A 16,927-nucleotide genomic window follows, 5' to 3' on the forward strand; every position below is an offset into this window, starting at 1 on the left:
GTGTGACTGGTGTGTGTGTGTCTAGTGTGTGACTGGTGTGTATGTATCATGTGTCTAGTGTGTGACTGGTGTGTAGGTGTCTAGTGTGTGACTGGTGTGTATTTGTCTGGTGTGTGACTGGTGTGTAGGTGTCTAGTGTGTGACTGGTGTGTATGTATCATGTGTCTAGTGTGTGACTGGTGTGTATGTATCATGTGTCTAGTGTGTGACTGGTGTGTATGTATCATGTGTCTAGTGTGTGACTGGTGTGTGAGTGTCTAGTGTGTGACTGGTGTATGTGTGTCTAGTGTGTGACTGGTGTGTATGTGTCTAGTGTGTGACTGGTGTGTATGTATCATGTGTCTAGTGTGTGACTGGTGTGTATGTATCATGTGTCTAGTGTGTGACTGGTGTGTATGTATCATGTGTCTAGTGTGTGACTGGTGTGTGTGTGTCTAGTGTGTGACTGGTGTGTATGTATCATGTGTCTAGTGTGTGACTGGTGTGTAGGTGTCTAGTGTGTGACTGGTGTGTATGTATCATGTGTCTAGTGTGTGACTGGTGTGTAGGTGTCTAGTGTGTGACTGGTGTGTATGTATCATGTGTCTAGTGTGTGACTGGTGTGTATGTATCATGTGTCTAGTGTGTGACTGGTGTGTGTGTGTCTAGTGTGTGACTGGTGTGTGTGTGTCTAGTGTGTGACTGGTGTGTATGTATCATGTGTCTAGTGTGTGACTGGTGTGTATGTATCATGTGTCTAGTGTGTGACTGGTGTATGTGTGTCTAGTGTGTGACTGGTGTGTATGTGTCTAGTGTGTGACTGGTGTGTGTGTGTCTAGTGTGTGACTGGTGTGTATGTATCATGTGTCTCGTGTGTGACTGGTGTGTGTGTGTCTAGTGTGTGACTGGTTTGTAGGTGTCTAGTGTGTGACTGGTGTGTAGGTGTCTAGTGTGTGACTGGTGTGTATTTGTCTGGTGTGTGACTGGTGTGTAGGTGTCTAGTGTGTGACTGGTGTGTATGTATCATGTGTCTAGTGTGTGACTGGTGTGTATGTATCATGTGTCTAGTGTGTGACTGGTGTGTATGTATCATGTGTCTAGTGTGTGACTGGTGTGTATGTATCATGTGTCTAGTGTGTGACTGGTGTGTATGTGTCTAGTGTGTGACTGGTGTGTATGTATCATGTGTCTAGTGTGTGACTGGTGTGTATGTGTCTAGTGTGTGACTGGTGTGTATGTATCATGTGTCTAGTGTGTGACTGGTGTGTAGGTGTCTAGTGTGTGACTGGTGTGTATTTGTCTGGTGTGTGACTGGTGTGTAGGTGTCTAGTGTGTGACTGGTGTGTATGTATCATGTGTCTTGTGTGTTACTGGTGTGTATGTATCATGTGTCTAGTGTGTGACTGGTGTGTATGTGTCTAGTGTGTGTCTGGTGTGTATGTGTCTGGTGTCTAGTGTGTGACTGGTGTGTATGTGTCTAGTGTGTGACTGACTGGTGTGTCATGTGTCTAGTATGTGACTGGTGTGTATGTATCATGTGTCTAGTGTGTGACTGGTGTGTATGTATCATGTGTCTAGTGTGTGACTGGTGTGTATGTATCATGTGTCTAGTGTGTGACTGGTGTGTATGTATCATGTGTCTAGTGTGTGACTGGTGTGTATGTGTCTGGTGTCTAGTGTGTGACTGGTGTGTGTGTGTCTAGTGTGTGACTGGTGTGTGTGTGTCTAGTGTGTGACTGGTGTGTATGTATCATGTGTCTAGTGTGTGACTGGTGTGTATGTATCATGTGTCTAGTGTGTGACTGGTGTGTGTGTGTCTAGTGTGTGACTGGTGTGTATGTATCATGTGTCTAGTGTGTGACTGGTGTGTGTGTGTCTAGTGTGTGACTGGTTTGTAGGTGTCTAGTGTGTGACTGGTGTGTATATGTCTAGTATGTGACTGGTGTGTCATGTGTCTAGTGTGTGACTGGTGTGTATGTATCATGTGTCTAGTGTGTGACTGGTGTGTCATGTGTCTAGTGTGTGACTGGTGTGTATGTATCATGTGTCTAGTGTGTGACTGGTGTGTATGTATCATGTGTCTAGTGTGTGACTGGTGTGTGTGTGTCTAGTGTGTGACTGGTGTGTATGTATCATGTGTCTGGTGTGTGACTGGTGTGTAGGTGTCTAGTGTGTGACTGGTGTGTATGTATCATGTGTCTAGTGTGTGACTGGTGTGTAGGTGTCTAGTGTGTGACTGGTGTGTATGTATCATGTGTCTAGTGTGTGACTGGTGTGTATGTATCATGTGTCTAGTGTGTGACTGGTGTGTGTGTGTCTAGTGTGTGACTGGTGTGTATGTATCATGTGTCTAGTGTGTGACTGGTGTGTGTGTGTCTAGTGTGTGACTGGTTTGTAGGTGTCTAGTGTGTGACTGGTGTGTATATGTCTAGTGTGTGACTGGTGTGTATGTGTCTAGTGTGTGACTGGTGTGTCATGTGTCTAGTATGTGACTGGTGTGTATGTATCATGTGTCTAGTGTGTGACTGGTGTGTCATGTGTCTAGTGTGTGACTGGTGTGTATGTATCATGTGTCTAGTGTGTGACTGGTGTGTATGTATCATGTGTCTAGTGTGTGACTGGTGTGTGTGTGTCTAGTGTGTGACTGGTGTGTATGTATCATGTGTCTAGTGTGTGACTGGTGTGTAGGTGTCTAGTGTGTGACTGGTGTGTATGTATCATGTGTCTAGTGTGTGACTGGTGTGTAGGTGTCTAGTGTGTGACTGGTGTGTATGTATCATGTGTCTAGTGTGTGACTGGTGTATGTGTGTCTAGTGTGTGACTGGTGTGTATGTGTCTAGTGTGTGACTGGTGTGTGTGTGTCTAGTGTGTGACTGGTGTGTATGTATCATGTGTCTCGTGTGTGACTGGTGTGTGTGTGTCTAGTGTGTGACTGGTTTGTAGGTGTCTAGTGTGTGACTGGTGTGTATATGTCTAGTATGTGACTGGTGTGTCATGTGTCTAGTGTGTGACTGGTGTGTATGTATCATGTGTCTAGTGTGTGACTGGTGTGTCATGTGTCTAGTGTGTGACTGGTGTGTATGTATCATGTGTCTAGTGTGTGACTGGTGTGTATGTATCATGTGTCTAGTGTGTGACTGGTGTGTATGTATCATGTGTCTAGTGTGTGACTGGTGTGTATGTATCATGTGTCTAGTGTGTGACTGGTGTGTGTGTGTCTAGTGTGTGACTGGTGTGTATGTATCATGTGTCTAGTGTGTGACTGGTGTGTGTGTGTCTAGTGTGTGACTGGTTTGTAGGTGTCTAGTGTGTGACTGGTGTGTATATGTCTAGTGTGTGACTGGTGTGTATGTGTCTAGTGTGTGACTGGTGTGTCATGTGTCTAGTGTGTGACTGGTGTGTATGTATCATGTGTCTAGTGTGTGACTGGTGTGTATGTATCATGTGTCTAGTGTGTGACTGGTGTGTATGTATCATGTGTCTAGTGTGTGACTGGTGTGTATGTGTCTAGTGTGTGACTGGTGTGTATGTATCATGTGTCTAGTGTGTGACTGGTGTGTATGTGTCTAGTGTGTGACTGGTGTGTATGTATCATGTGTCTAGTGTGTGACTGGTGTGTAGGTGTCTAGTGTGTGACTGGTGTGTATGTATCATGTGTCTAGTGTGTGACTGGTGTATGTGTGTCTAGTGTGTGACTGGTGTGTATGTGTCTAGTGTGTGACTGGTGTGTATGTGTCTAGTGTGTGACTGGTGTGTATGTATCATGTGTCTAGTGTGTGACTGGTGTGTATGTATCATGTGTCTAGTGTGTGACTGGTGTGTATGTATCATGTGTCTAGTGTGTGACTGGTGTGTATGTATCATGTGTCTAGTGTGTGACTGGTGTGTGTGTGTCTAGTGTGTGACTGGTGTGTATGTGTCTAGTGTGTGACTGGTGTGTATGTGTCTAGTGTGTGACTGGTGTGTATGTATCATGTGTCTAGTGTGTGACTGGTGTGTAGGTGTCTAGTGTGTGACTGGTGTGTATGTATCATGTGTCTAGTGTGTGACTGGTGTGTAGGTGTCTAGTGTGTGACTGGTGTGTATGTATCATGTGTCTAGTGTGTGACTGGTGTGTATGTATCATGTGTCTAGTGTGTGACTGGTGTGTGTGTGTCTAGTGTGTGACTGGTGTGTGTGTGTCTAGTGTGTGACTGGTGTGTATGTATCATGTGTCTAGTGTGTGACTGGTGTGTATGTATCATGTGTCTAGTGTGTGACTGGTGTGTGTGTGTCTAGTGTGTGACTGGTGTGTATGTATCATGTGTCTAGTGTGTGACTGGTGTGTGTGTGTCTAGTGTGTGACTGGTTTGTAGGTGTCTAGTGTGTGACTGGTGTGTATATGTCTAGTGTGTGACTGGTGTGTATGTGTCTAGTGTGTGACTGGTGTGTCATGTGTCTAGTGTGTGACTGGTGTGTATGTGTCTAGTGTGTGACTGGTGTGTATGTATCATGTGTCTAGTGTGTGACTGGTGTGTAGGTGTCTAGTGTGTGACTGGTGTGTATGTATCATGTGTCTAGTGTGTGACTGGTGTGTGTGTGTCTAGTGTGTGACTGGTGTGTATGTATCATGTGTCTAGTGTGTGACTGGTGTGTGTGTGTCTAGTGTGTGACTGGTTTGTAGGTGTCTAGTGTGTGACTGGTGTGTATATGTCTAGTATGTGACTGGTGTGTATGTGTCTAGTGTGTGACTGGTGTGTATGTATCATGTGTCTAGTGTGTGACTGGTGTGTCATGTGTCTAGTGTGTGACTGGTGTGTATGTATCATGTGTCTAGTGTGTGACTGGTGTGTATGTATCATGTGTCTAGTGTGTGACTGGTGTGTGTGTGTCTAGTGTGTGACTGGTGTGTATGTATCATGTGTCTAGTGTGTGACTGGTGTGTAGGTGTCTAGTGTGTGACTGGTGTGTATGTATCATGTGTCTAGTGTGTGACTGGTGTGTAGGTGTCTAGTGTGTGACTGGTGTGTATGTATCATGTGTCTAGTGTGTGACTGGTGTGTATGTATCATGTGTCTAGTGTGTGACTGGTGTGTGTGTGTCTAGTGTGTGACTGGTGTGTATGTATCATGTGTCTAGTGTGTGACTGGTGTGTGTGTGTCTAGTGTGTGACTGGTTTGTAGGTGTCTAGTGTGTGACTGGTGTGTATATGTCTAGTGTGTGACTGGTGTGTATGTGTCTAGTGTGTGACTGGTGTGTCATGTGTCTAGTATGTGACTGGTGTGTATGTATCATGTGTCTAGTGTGTGACTGGTGTGTCATGTGTGTAGTGTGTGACTGGTGTGTATGTATCATGTGTCTAGTGTGTGACTGGTGTGTATGTATCATGTGTCTAGTGTGTGACTGGTGTGTGTGTGTCTAGTGTGTGACTGGTGTGTATGTATCATGTGTCTAGTGTGTGACTGGTTTGTAGGTGTCTAGTGTGTGACTGGTGTGTATATGTCTAGTGTGTGACTGGTGTGTATGTGTCTAGTGTGTGACTGGTGTGTCATGTGTCTAGTATGTGACTGGTGTGTATGTATCATGTGTCTAGTGTGTGACTGGTGTGTCATGTGTCTAGTGTGTGACTGGTGTGTATGTATCATGTGTCTAGTGTGTGACTGGTGTGTATGTATCATGTGTCTAGTGTGTGACTGGTGTGTGTGTGTCTAGTGTGTGACTGGTGTGTATGTATCATGTGTCTAGTGTGTGACTGGTGTGTAGGTGTCTAGTGTGTGACTGGTGTGTATGTATCATGTGTCTAGTGTGTGACTGGTGTGTAGGTGTCTAGTGTGTGACTGGTGTGTATGTATCATGTGTCTAGTGTGTGACTGGTGTATGTGTGTCTAGTGTGTGACTGGTGTGTATGTGTCTAGTGTGTGACTGGTGTGTGTGTGTCTAGTGTGTGACTGGTGTGTATGTATCATGTGTCTCGTGTGTGACTGGTGTGTGTGTGTCTAGTGTGTGACTGGTTTGTAGGTGTCTAGTGTGTGACTGGTGTGTATATGTCTAGTATGTGACTGGTGTGTCATGTGTCTAGTGTGTGACTGGTGTGTATGTATCATGTGTCTAGTGTGTGACTGGTGTGTCATGTGTCTAGTGTGTGACTGGTGTGTATGTATCATGTGTCTAGTGTGTGACTGGTGTGTATGTATCATGTGTCTAGTGTGTGACTGGTGTGTATGTATCATGTGTCTAGTGTGTGACTGGTGTGTATGTATCATGTGTCTAGTGTGTGACTGGTGTGTGTGTGTCTAGTGTGTGACTGGTGTGTATGTATCATGTGTCTAGTGTGTGACTGGTGTGTGTGTGTCTAGTGTGTGACTGGTTTGTAGGTGTCTAGTGTGTGACTGGTGTGTATATGTCTAGTGTGTGACTGGTGTGTATGTGTCTAGTGTGTGACTGGTGTGTCATGTGTCTAGTGTGTGACTGGTGTGTATGTATCATGTGTCTAGTGTGTGACTGGTGTGTATGTATCATGTGTCTAGTGTGTGACTGGTGTGTATGTATCATGTGTCTAGTGTGTGACTGGTGTGTATGTGTCTAGTGTGTGACTGGTGTGTATGTATCATGTGTCTAGTGTGTGACTGGTGTGTATGTGTCTAGTGTGTGACTGGTGTGTATGTATCATGTGTCTAGTGTGTGACTGGTGTGTAGGTGTCTAGTGTGTGACTGGTGTGTATGTATCATGTGTCTAGTGTGTGACTGGTGTATGTGTGTCTAGTGTGTGACTGGTGTGTATGTGTCTAGTGTGTGACTGGTGTGTATGTATCATGTGTCTAGTGTGTGACTGGTGTGTATGTATCATGTGTCTAGTGTGTGACTGGTGTGTATGTATCATGTGTCTAGTGTGTGACTGGTGTGTGTGTGTCTAGTGTGTGACTGGTGTGTATGTATCATGTGTCTAGTGTGTGACTGGTGTGTAGGTGTCTAGTGTGTGACTGGTGTGTATGTATCATGTGTCTAGTGTGTGACTGGTGTGTAGGTGTCTAGTGTGTGACTGGTGTGTATGTATCATGTGTCTAGTGTGTGACTGGTGTGTATGTATCATGTGTCTAGTGTGTGACTGGTGTGTGTGTGTCTAGTGTGTGACTGGTGTGTGTGTGTCTAGTGTGTGACTGGTGTGTATGTATCATGTGTCTAGTGTGTGACTGGTGTGTATGTATCATGTGTCTAGTGTGTGACTGGTGTGTGTGTGTCTAGTGTGTGACTGGTGTGTATGTATCATGTGTCTAGTGTGTGACTGGTGTGTGTGTGTCTAGTGTGTGACTGGTTTGTAGGTGTCTAGTGTGTGACTGGTGTGTATATGTCTAGTGTGTGACTGGTGTGTATGTGTCTAGTGTGTGACTGGTGTGTCATGTGTCTAGTGTGTGACTGGTGTGTATGTGTCTAGTGTGTGACTGGTGTGTATGTATCATGTGTCTAGTGTGTGACTGGTGTGTAGGTGTCTAGTGTGTGACTGGTGTGTATGTATCATGTGTCTAGTGTGTGACTGGTGTGTGTGTGTCTAGTGTGTGACTGGTGTGTATGTATCATGTGTCTAGTGTGTGACTGGTGTGTGTGTGTCTAGTGTGTGACTGGTTTGTAGGTGTCTAGTGTGTGACTGGTGTGTATATGTCTAGTATGTGACTGGTGTGTCATGTGTCTAGTGTGTGACTGGTGTGTATGTATCATGTGTCTAGTGTGTGACTGGTGTGTCATGTGTCTAGTGTGTGACTGGTGTGTATGTATCATGTGTCTAGTGTGTGACTGGTGTGTATGTATCATGTGTCTAGTGTGTGACTGGTGTGTGTGTGTCTAGTGTGTGACTGGTGTGTATGTATCATGTGTCTAGTGTGTGACTGGTGTGTAGGTGTCTAGTGTGTGACTGGTGTGTATGTATCATGTGTCTAGTGTGTGACTGGTGTGTAGGTGTCTAGTGTGTGACTGGTGTGTATGTATCATGTGTGTAGTGTGTGACTGGTGTGTATGTATCATGTGTCTAGTGTGTGACTGGTGTGTGTGTGTCTAGTGTGTGACTGGTGTGTATGTATCATGTGTCTAGTGTGTGACTGGTGTGTGTGTGTCTAGTGTGTGACTGGTTTGTAGGTGTCTAGTGTGTGACTGGTGTGTATATGTCTAGTGTGTGACTGGTGTGTATGTGTCTAGTGTGTGACTGGTGTGTCATGTGTCTAGTATGTGACTGGTGTGTATGTATCATGTGTCTAGTGTGTGACTGGTGTGTCATGTGTGTAGTGTGTGACTGGTGTGTATGTATCATGTGTCTAGTGTGTGACTGGTGTGTATGTATCATGTGTCTAGTGTGTGACTGGTGTGTGTGTGTCTAGTGTGTGACTGGTGTGTATGTATCATGTGTCTAGTGTGTGACTGGTGTGTAGGTGTCTAGTGTGTGACTGGTGTGTATGTATCATGTGTCTAGTGTGTGACTGGTGTGTAGGTGTCTAGTGTGTGACTGGTGTGTATGTATCATGTGTCTAGTGTGTGACTGGTGTGTGTGTGTCTAGTGTGTGACTGGTTTGTAGGTGTCTAGTGTGTGACTGGTGTGTATATGTCTAGTGTGTGACTGGTGTGTATGTGTCTAGTGTGTGACTGGTGTGTCATGTGTCTAGTGTGTGACTGGTGTGTATGTATCATGTGTCTAGTGTGTGACTGGTGTGTATGTATCATGTGTCTAGTGTGTGACTGGTGTGTGTGTGTCTAGTGTGTGACTGGTGTGTATGTATCATGTGTCTAGTGTGTGACTGGTGTGTGTGTGTCTAGTGTGTGACTGGTGTGTATGTATCATGTGTCTAGTGTGTGACTGGTGTGTAGGTGTCTAGTGTGTGACTGGTGTGTATGTATCATGTGTCTAGTGTGTGACTGGTGTGTATGTATCATGTGTCTAGTGTGTGACTGGTGTGTGTGTGTCTAGTGTGTGACTGGTGTGTATGTATCATGTGTCTAGTGTGTGACTGGTGTGTAGGTGTCTAGTGTGTGACTGGTGTGTATGTATCATGTGTCTAGTGTGTGACTGGTGTGTAGGTGTCTAGTGTGTGACTGGTGTGTATGTATCATGTGTCTAGTGTGTGACTGGTGTGTATGTATCATGTGTCTAGTGTGTGACTGGTGTGTGTGTGTCTAGTGTGTGACTGGTGTGTATGTATCATGTGTCTAGTGTGTGACTGGTGTGTGTGTGTCTAGTGTGTGACTGGTTTGTAGGTGTCTAGTGTGTGACTGGTGTGTATACGTCTAGTGTGTGACTGGTGTGTATGTGTCTAGTGTGTGACTGGTGTGTCATGTGTCTAGTATGTGACTGGTGTGTATGTATCATGTGTCTAGTGTGTGACTGGTGTGTCATGTGTCTAGTGTGTGACTGGTGTGTATGTATCATGTGTCTAGTGTGTGACTGGTGTGTATGTATCATGTGTCTAGTGTGTGACTGGTGTGTGTGTGTCTAGTGTGTGACTGGTGTGTATGTATCATGTGTCTAGTGTGTGACTGGTGTGTAGGTGTCTAGTGTGTGACTGGTGTGTATGTATCATGTGTCTAGTGTGTGACTGGTGTGTAGGTGTCTAGTGTGTGACTGGTGTGTATGTATCATGTGTCTAGTGTGTGACTGGTGTGTATGTGTCTAGTGTGTGACTGGTGTGTATGTGTCATGAGTCTAGTGTGTGACTGGTGTGTATGTATCATGTGTCTAGTGTGTGACTGGTGTGTAGGTGTCTAGTGTGTGACTGGTGTGTATGTATCATGTGTCTAGTGTGTGACTGGTGTATGTGTATCTAGTGTGTGACTGGTGTGTATGTGTCTAGTGTGTGACTGGTGTGTGTGTGTCTAGTGTGTGACTGGTGTGTATGTATCATGTGTCTAGTGTGTGACTGGTGTGTGTGTGTCTAGTGTGTGACTGGTTTGTAGGTGTCTAGTGTGTGACTGGTGTGTATATGTCTAGTATGTGACTGGTGTGTCATGTGTCTAGTGTGTGACTGGTGTGTATGTATCATGTGTCTAGTGTGTGACTGGTGTGTCATGTGTCTAGTGTCTGACTGGTGTGTATGTATCATGTGTCTAGTGTGTGACTGGTGTGTATGTATCATGTGTCTAGTGTGTGACTGGTGTGTGTGTGTCTAGTGTGTGACTGGTGTGTATGTATCATGTGTCTAGTGTGTGACTGGTGTGTAGGTGTCTAGTGTGTGACTGGTGTGTATGTATCATGTGTCTAGTGTGTGACTGGTGTGTAGGTGTCTAGTGTGTGACTGGTGTGTATGTATCATGTGTCTAGTGTGTGACTGGTGTGTATGTATCATGTGTCTAGTGTGTGACTGGTGTGTGTGTGACTGGTGTGTGTGTGTCTAGTGTGTGACTGGTTTGTAGGTGTCTAGTGTGTGACTGGTGTGTATGTGTCTAGTGTGTGACTGGTGTGTCATGTGTCTAGTATGTGACTGGTGTGTATTTATCATGTGTCTAGTGTGTGACTGGTGTGTCATGTGTCTAGTGTGTGACTGGTGTGTATGTATCATGTGTCTAGTGTGTGACTGGTGTGTATGTATCATGTGTCTAGTGTGTGACTGGTGTGTGTGTGTCTAGTGTGTGACTGGTGTGTATGTATCATGTGTCTAGTGTGTGACTGGTGTGTAGGTGTCTAGTGTGTGACTGGTGTGTATGTATCATGTGTCTAGTGTGTGACTGGTGTGTAGGTGTCTAGTGTGTGACTGGTGTGTATGTATCATGTGTCTAGTGTGTGACTGGTGTGTAGGTGTCTAGTGTGTGACTGGTGTGTATGTATCATGAGTCTAGTGTGTGACTGGTGTGTATGTATCATGTGTCTAGTGTGTGACTAGTGTGTAGGTGTCTAGTGTGTGACTGGTGTGTATGTGTCTAGTGTGTGACTGGTGTGTCATGTGTCTAGTATGTGACTGGTGTGTATGTATCATGTGTCTAGTGTGTGACTGGTGTGTCATGTGTCTAGTGTGTGACTGGTGTGTATGTATCATGTGTCTAGTGTGTGACTGGTGTGTATGTATCATGTGTCTAGTGTGTGACTGGTGTGTGTGTGTCTAGTGTGTGACTGGTGTGTATGTATCATGTGTCTAGTGTGTGACTGGTGTGTAGGTGTCTAGTGTGTGACTGGTGTGTATGTATCATGTGTCTAGTGTGTGACTGGTGTGTAGGTGTCTAGTGTGTGACTGGTGTGTATGTATCATGTGTCTAGTGTGTGACTGGTGTGTATGTGTCTAGTGTGTGACTGGTGTGTATGTGTCATGAGTCTAGTGTGTGACTGGTGTGTATGTATCATGTGTCTAGTGTGTGACTGGTGTGTAGGTGTCTAGTGTGTGACTGGTGTGTATGTATCATGTGTCTAGTGTGTGACTGGTGTATGTGTGTCTAGTGTGTGACTGGTGTGTGTGTGTCTAGTGTGTGACTGGTGTGTATGTATCATGTGTCTAGTGTGTGACTGGTGTGTGTGTGTCTAGTGTGTGACTGGTTTGTAGGTGTCTAGTGTGTGACTGGTGTGTATATGTCTAGTATGTGACTGGTGTGTCATGTGTCTAGTGTGTGACTGGTGTGTATGTGTCATGTGTCTAGTGTGTGACTGGTGTGTCATGTGTCTAGTGTGTGACTGGTGTGTATGTATCATGTGTCTAGTGTGTGACTGGTGTGTATGTATCATGTGTCTAGTGTGTGACTGGTGTGTGTGTGTCTAGTGTGTGACTGGTGTGTATGTATCATGTGTCTAGTGTGTGACTGGTGTGTAGGTGTCTAGTGTGTGACTGGTGTGTATGTATCATGTGTCTAGTGTGTGACTGGTGTGTAGGTGTCTAGTGTGTGACTGGTGTGTATGTATCATGTGTCTAGTGTGTGACTGGTGTGTATGTATCATGTGTCTAGTGTGTGACTGGTGTGTGTGTGTCTAGTGTGTGACTGGTGTGTATGTATCATGTGTCTAGTGTGTGACTGGTGTGTGTGTGTCTAGTGTGTGACTGGTTTGTAGGTGTCTAGTGTGTGACTGGTGTGTATATGTCTAGTGTGTGACTGGTGTGTATGTGTCTAGTGTGTGACTGGTGTGTCATGTGTCTAGTATGTGACTGGTGTGTATGTATCATGTGTCTAGTGTGTGACTGGTGTGTCATGTGTCTAGTGTGTGACTGGTGTGTATGTATCATGTGTCTAGTGTGTGACTGGTGTGTATGTATCATGTGTCTAGTGTGTGACTGGTGTGTGTGTGTCTAGTGTGTGACTGGTGTGTATGTATCATGTGTCTAGTGTGTGACTGGTGTGTAGGTGTCTAGTGTGTGACTGGTGTGTATGTATCATGTGTCTAGTGTGTGACTGGTGTGTAGGTGTCTAGTGTGTGACTGGTGTGTATGTGTCTGGTGTCTAGTGTGTGACTGGTGTGTAGGTGTCTAGTGTGTGACTGGTGTGTATGTATCATGTGTCTAGTGTGTGACTGGTGTGTATGTGTCTGGTGTCTAGTGTGTGACTGGTGTATGTGTGTCTAGTGTGTGACTGGTGTGTATGTGTCTAGTGTGTGACTGGTGTGTATGTATCATGTGTCTAGTGTGTGACTGGTGTGTAGGTGTCTAGTGTGTGACTGGTGTGTATGTATCATGTGTCTAGTGTGTGACTGGTGTGTAGGTGTCTAGTGTGTGACTGGTGTGTATGTATCATGTGTCTAGTGTGTGACTGGTGTGTAGGTGTCTAGTGTGTGACTGGTGTGTATGTATCATGTGTCTAGTGTGTGACTGGTGTGTGTGTGTCTAGTGTGTGACTGGTGTGTATGTATCATGTGTCTAGTGTGTGACTGGTGTGTGTGTGTCTAGTGTGTGACTGGTTTGTAGGTGTCTAGTGTGTGACTGGTGTGTATATGTCTAGTGTGTGACTGGTGTGTCATGTGTCTAGTATGTGACTGGTGTGTATGTGTCATGTGTCTAGTATGTGACTGGTGTGTATGTATCATGTGTCTAGTGTGTGACTGGTGTGTATGTGTCTAGTGTGTGACTGGTGTGTCATGTGTCTAGTATGTGACTGGTGTGTATGTGTCATGTGTCTAGTATGTGACTGGTGTGTATGTATCATGTGTCTAGTGTGTGACTGGTGTGTGTGTGTCTAGTGTGTGACTGGTTTGTAGGTGTCTAGTGTGTGACTGGTGTGTATATGTCTAGTGTGTGACTGGTGTGTCATGTGTCTAGTATGTGACTGGTGTGTATGTATCATGTGTCTAGTGTGTGACTGGTGTGTATGTATCATGTGTCTAGTGTGTGACTGGTGTGTATGTGTCTAGTGTGTGACTGGTGTGTCATGTGTCTAGTATGTGACTGGTGTGTATGTATCATGTGTCTAGTGTGTGACTGGTGTGTATGTATCATGTGTCTAGTGTGTGACTGGTGTGTATGTGTCTAGTGTGTGACTGGTGTGTATGTATCATGTGTCTAGTGTGTGACTGGTGTGTATGTATCATGTGTCTAGTGTGTGACTGGTGTGTGTGTGTCTAGTGTGTGACTGGTGTGTATGTATCATGTGTCTAGTGTGTGACTGGTGTGTAGGTGTCTAGTGTGTGACTGGTGTGTATGTATCATGTGTCTAGTGTGTGACTGGTGTGTAGGTGTCTAGTGTGTGACTGGTGTGTATGTATCATGTGTCTAGTGTGTGACTGGTGTGTAGGTGTCTAGTGTGTGACTGGTGTGTATGTGTCTGGTGTCTAGTGTGTGACTGGTGTGTAGGTGTCTAGTGTGTGACTGGTGTGTATGTATCATGTGTCTAGTGTGTGACTGGTGTGTATGTGTCTGGTGTCTAGTGTGTGACTGGTGTATGTGTGTCTAGTGTGTGACTGGTGTGTATGTGTCTAGTGTGTGACTGGTGTGTATGTATCATGTGTCTAGTGTGTGACTGCTGTGTATGTATCATGTGTCTAGTGTGTGACTGGTGTGTCTGGTGTCTAGTGTGTGACTGGTTTGTAGGTGTCTAGTGTGTGACTGGTGTGTATGTGTCTAGTGTGTGACTGGTGTGTATGTATCATGTGTCTAGTGTGTGACTGGTGTGTGACTGGTGTGTAGGTGTCTAGTGTGTGACTGGTGTGTATGTATCATGTGTCTAGTGTGTGACTGGTGTGTAGGTGTCTAGTGTGTGACTGGTGTGTCATGTGTCTAGTATGTGACTGGTGTGTATGTGTCATGTGTCTAGTATGTGACTGGTGTGTATGTATCATGTGTCTAGTGTGTGACTGGTGTGTATGTATCATGTGTCTAGTGTGTGACTGGTGTGTATGTGTCTAGTGTGTGACTGGTGTGTCATGTGTCTAGTATGTGACTGGTGTGTATGTATCATGTGTCTAGTGTGTGACTGGTGTGTATGTATCATGTGTCTAGTGTGTGACTGGTGTGTATGTGTCTAGTGTGTGACTGGTGTGTATGTATCATGTGTCTAGTGTGTGACTGGTGTGTATGTATCATGTGTCTAGTGTGTGACTGGTGTGTGTGTGTCTAGTGTGTGACTGGTGTGTATGTATCATGTGTCTAGTGTGTGACTGGTGTGTAGGTGTCTAGTGTGTGACTGGTGTGTATGTATCATGTGTCTAGTGTGTGACTGGTGTGTAGGTGTCTAGTGTGTGACTGGTGTGTATGTATCATGTGTCTAGTGTGTGACTGGTGTGTAGGTGTCTAGTGTGTGACTGGTGTGTATGTGTCTGGTGTCTAGTGTGTGACTGGTGTGTAGGTGTCTAGTGTGTGACTGGTGTGTATGTATCATGTGTCTAGTGTGTGACTGGTGTGTATGTGTCTGGTGTCTAGTGTGTGACTGGTGTATGTGTGTCTAGTGTGTGACTGGTGTGTATGTGTCTAGTGTGTGACTGGTGTGTATGTATCATGTGTCTAGTGTGTGACTGCTGTGTATGTATCATGTGTCTAGTGTGTGACTGGTGTGTCTGGTGTCTAGTGTGTGACTGGTTTGTAGGTGTCTAGTGTGTGACTGGTGTGTATGTGTCTAGTGTGTGACTGGTGTGTATGTATCATGTGTCTAGTGTGTGACTGGTGTGTGACTGGTGTGTAGGTGTCTAGTGTGTGACTGGTGTGTATGTATCATGTGTCTAGTGTGTGACTGGTGTGTAGGTGTCTAGTGTGTGACTGGTGTGTCATGTGTCTAGTATGTGACTGGTGTGTATGTGTCATGTGTCTAGTATGTGACTGGTGTGTATGTATCATGTGTCTAGTGTGTGACTGGTGTGTATGTATCATGTGTCTAGTGTGTGACTGGTGTGTATGTGTCTAGTGTGTGACTGGTGTGTCATGTGTCTAGTATGTGACTGGTGTGTATGTATCATGTGTCTAGTGTGTGACTGGTGTGTATGTATCATGTGTCTAGTGTGTGACTGGTGTGTATGTGTCTAGTGTGTGACTGGTGTGTATGTATCATGTGTCTAGTGTGTGACTGGTGTGTATGTATCATGTGTCTAGTGTGTGACTGGTGTGTGTGTGTCTAGTGTGTGACTGGTGTGTATGTATCATGTGTCTAGTGTGTGACTGGTGTGTAGGTGTCTAGTGTGTGACTGGTGTGTATGTATCATGTGTCTAGTGTGTGACTGGTGTGTAGGTGTCTAGTGTGTGACTGGTGTGTATGTATCATGTGTCTAGTGTGTGACTGGTGTGTAGGTGTCTAGTGTGTGACTGGTGTGTATGTGTCTGGTGTCTAGTGTGTGACTGGTGTGTAGGTGTCTAGTGTGTGACTGGTGTGTATGTATCATGTGTCTAGTGTGTGACTGGTGTGTATGTGTCTGGTGTCTAGTGTGTGACTGGTGTATGTGTGTCTAGTGTGTGACTGGTGTGTATGTGTCTAGTGTGTGACTGGTGTGTATGTATCATGTGTCTAGTGTGTGACTGGTGTGTATGTATCATGAGTCTAGTGTGTGACTGGTGTGTCTGGTGTCTAGTGTGTGACTGGTTTGTAGGTGTCTAGTGTGTGACTGGTGTGTATGTGTCTAGTGTGTGACTGGTGTGTATGTATCATGTGTCTAGTGTGTGACTGGTGTGTGACTGGTGTGTAGGTGTCTAGTGTGTGACTGGTGTGTATGTATCATGTGTCTAGTGTGTGACTGGTGTGTAGGTGTCTAGTGTGTGACTGGTGTGTCATGTGTCTAGTATGTGACTGGTGTGTATGTGTCATGTGTCTAGTATGTGACTGGTGTGTATGTATCATGTGTCTAGTGTGTGACTGGTGTGTATGTATCATGTGTCTAGTGTGTGACTGGTGTGTATGTGTCTAGTGTGTGACTGGTGTGTCATGTGTCTAGTATGTGACTGGTGTGTATGTATCATGTGTCTAGTGTGTGACTGGTGTGTATGTATCATGTGTCTAGTGTGTGACTGGTGTGTATGTGTCTAGTGTGTGACTGGTGTGTATGTATCATGTGTCTAGTGTGTGACTGGTGTGTATGTATCATGTGTCTAGTGTGTGACTGGTGTGTGTGTGTCTAGTGTGTGACTGGTGTGTATGTATCATGTGTCTAGTGTGTGACTGGTGTGTAGGTGTCTAGTGTGTGACTGGTGTGTATGTATCATGTGTCTAGTGTGTGACTGGTGTGTAGGTGTCTAGTGTGTGACTGGTGTGTATGTATCATGTGTCTAGTGTGTGACTGGTGTGTAGGTGTCTAGTGTGTGACTGGTGTGTATGTGTCTGGTGTCTAGTGTGTGACTGGTGTGTAGGTGTCTAGTGTGCGACTGGTGTGTATGTATCATGTGTCTAGTGTGTGACTGGTGTGTATGTGTCTGGTGTCTAGTGTGTGACTGGTGTGTATGTGTCTAGTGTGTGACTGGTGTGTATGTATCATGTGTCTAGTGTGTGACTGCTGTGTATGTATCATGTGTCTAGTGTGTGACTGGTGTGTCTGGTGTCTAGTGTGTGACTGGTTTGTAGGTGTCTAGTGTGTGACTGCTGTGTATGTGTCTGGTGTCTAGTGTGTGAC

The sequence above is a fragment of the Phyllobates terribilis genome, unplaced genomic scaffold, assembly GCF_046119375.1.
Source record: "Phyllobates terribilis strain yellow unplaced genomic scaffold, ASM4611937v1 Scaffold_12__6_contigs__length_324123572, whole genome shotgun sequence".
Lineage (NCBI taxonomy): Eukaryota > Metazoa > Chordata > Amphibia > Anura > Dendrobatidae > Phyllobates > Phyllobates terribilis.